This window comes from Gopherus flavomarginatus, chromosome 3 (genome assembly GCF_025201925.1).
Source record: "Gopherus flavomarginatus isolate rGopFla2 chromosome 3, rGopFla2.mat.asm, whole genome shotgun sequence".
Taxonomy (NCBI): domain Eukaryota; kingdom Metazoa; phylum Chordata; order Testudines; family Testudinidae; genus Gopherus; species Gopherus flavomarginatus.
In genome coordinates, this window is record NC_066619.1 from 274,722,745 (window position 1) to 274,725,834 (window position 3,090).

Sequence of the window (3,090 nt, forward strand, 5' to 3'; positions counted from 1 at the left end):
AATCACTGTGGGCTTCTTCAGAGTGAGGCAGGGAGCTTGAAGTTGTTGTCCCAGGCATGCCAAGTGCAGCCAGCCCCTGTGGTCTACCTGCTTAGCCACAAACCTGCAGCTTCCTGGTGAAAACGAGCAGCACGTGGCCCCCTCTCAAATGGGCCAAGAAGAGGCCCACGTTCTGGAGTGCAAGACACCAGTGGATTGCCCATCAGCAACAGGTCTAAACCCATTGAAGATAGTTATGGTGCAAAGCTGGGAAAAGGATCAATCAGGGAGCTGTTTGCCATAAACCAGCCCGTGAAAGGGTGTTATGTCTCATTCCCAGAATGAGGCACTACTGGTGCCTTCCCTAATGGCCCCCACTTGATCTGCATAGTTTGTAACTAGAACTATGTATTAATGATTTAATGTATACCATGTGGTCACAGTTTATTTGTATGTGATCTGTGCTGTATGCATAAGTGAAGATTAGCTCTATTTCCCATGCTTTTGTCTGAAAACAACCTTAACCTCCAGCTAATGAAATTTGCTTTCGAGATTAACGTATTCATCCCCAGACAAAAACTGCTGTAGCAGTTGTTTAGGGCAGGGACCATCGTTTTCTCAGTGTTTGCACAGCACCTAGCGCAATGAGATCCATGGCTAGGGTTTTGTAGGTGCTACCAGAGAGCAAACAATAAATAATAATAAGATGGAGTTAAGGCTGCGAGTGCATATTAGTAATTTTGGATAAAAATCAGTGACAGGGATGTTGTCATGATCCAAACACCAAGGATCATAACCCAGAAAATTCATGGTTAAGATTAGACTTAAAAAAAGACAGAATATGTTTTGTGGGATTTCACTGATGACCCCCAGTTGTTCAGCTCATGCTATACCAAATCTTCCCTGCATAGCTAAGCTCGTGGGATAGTAATACTGTACAATGCTAGAGTCTCAGGTTATGTTAGTGGATGGGATTAGTTATCCTCACTTTTTTCTTTTGGCAGAACATTTGAAAACTAGTTTGCTGTGCTACTTGTATGTACTAGTGTCTACTAGACTTCATGCTTCATGGAGCAGGGAGGTTTTTGTACTGGTCTGTATCACTGTGTGAAAGGGAAGTTGTTATACTGCTGACAGTAATAATCTCCAGCATCATCAGCTTCAACCCTGCTGATTGTGAATGTGTAGTCAGTGCCTGACCCACTGCCACTGAACCGGTCTGGGATCCCAGAGGGACGGGTGGAAGCGTCGTAGATAAGGAGCTTAGGAGTTTGTCCTGATTTCTGTTGGTACCAGGCTATAGCACCACCAATGCTTAAACTGGCTTTGCAGTTGATGGTGACTCTGTCTCCTGGAGACACTGCCAGGGATTCTGGGGTCTGAGTCATCACAGTCTGTCCACTGGAACCTGGAGAGAGAGAATAAAAATTGGCAGGGCTGGGGTTGGGTAAATGGGACAATGACATTAACATTATTCAAAGCTCTACATTGAAATACTTGTAAACTGAACAGTAGAAATAAACTAAAATTATACCTGGAATCAGCATATAACTCTACAAAGCACCGTCATTTATTATGATTTGCCACATTCCTTGTCAAGACTTTTGACACACGTCTGTTTCTTACCCTGAAACCAGAAAAGCAGCAGCCAGAGAAGGGGAGTCTTTGAGATCATCTTGCTTCTGTGTGGTTGCAAAGGCTCAGCAGTGAAGTATGTAGTGGAAATGGAACCATTTATGTGTTCAGTATCTCAGTGAGGAAACATCAGCCATGTGTGAATATGCAAAAAGAGCCCAATGATGTAAATGACCAGAGATTAGTGCCAGGGAGGAGCTTTGAAATATCTGACTTGATGGTGTTTTGTGGTTATTGGTTGTAATAACTGGAACATATTTGCATGATCCAGATAGTAAAGCAGCCGGAGTTAGCTTTACAGGACATAGAGGTAACAACAATTGTTTGATTAATGATGAGTAACCAAGCAAGTGGCAACTTGAAACCCAAGTTAGAAAAGCTAAAATCATTCAGTCATTTACTGTGTGGGGTTTAAATGCAATCAGCCTAGTCTCTTTTAATTAATCCATTTTCATTATATTAATAGGGCCAGATTTTCAAGGAAGCAGCGGCACTGACACCTGCATAGTTCTCTGCAGAGGCCCCAGTGGTTGCATGCATTCTGCATGCCTAGAATGAAGGCTGTTTTCAAAGGCTTGAAGGGTGCACACAGGCAGGATGAAAGTGAGGTCTGGGAAGAGGAGATCCAAGGTCTGAGCATGCTCAGATGTTGGGTGTATGCACAGCACAGAAATGCTGAACAGTGGTGTCAGTGTGCCAGGCCCCAGCGCTGCCCATTGTGTCTGTGCCCCTTCACCTTCTACTTCCATGACATGGGGGCACCAGAGTCTGAGAAGTACAAAGGGTTGTGTGAGTGGAGCAGCAGGACCTCCAAACCTGCTAAACTCCACTGCAGTTACCCCTCTCTGCACCTGCTGGCTCTTCTGCCTGGTTGTGGCCAGCCCAGCTGTCACTGGGAAGCTAACTAAACACCTTTTCCATTGGCTCCTGCTGACTCTTACTAGCTAGACCCAGTCTGAATGTGTCCACACTCCATGCCTTCTGGATAAAGGGGTCTGCACCCTTCTGCATGGCCACTCCCACTTCCCTGCCCATTTGGGCCACACTTCTCTTCTGGTGCATCTGCCCAGTCCCTGTGAAAATCCTGCATGTGCCTATCACCTGCTTGTGCGTCTGGGTTCATGTGTGTTTGGGGATTTGCTCCCATACAGACCTTTGTGAATCTGGCCCCTGTGGTCTTAATGTACTCTACAACAGAGCAAACAGGCATCTGATCTTAACACCACCATTTAAAAATCCCTAAATTTGTATAATTTTCTGTTGTGAATAATGATTCTGAGACCTTCCTATGGGATTTTATTGATTATCTATTCAAATAAGAGGAGCCCTTGAGACCATTGTAGAAGTGCATTGATAATGGCAGAGTGGTTGAATTTTTTCCAAAGGAACAGCTTTCACTAAGGAAATGTAGATTTTACAAAATCTAAACGTTCTCTGGGAACACAGGAATTCTGTTGAAAGTTTCAGGGGAAAGTT

The 3,090-nt window shown here is 44.4% G+C and overlaps 1 pseudogene; it reads right to left on the reverse strand.

The window, feature by feature from the left end:
* Positions 1-1,019: 1,019 nt before the first annotated feature.
* On the reverse strand, positions 1,020-1,921 carry LOC127046445 (immunoglobulin kappa variable 3-15-like; annotated as a pseudogene).
* Between the last annotated feature and the right edge of the window lie 1,169 nt (positions 1,922-3,090).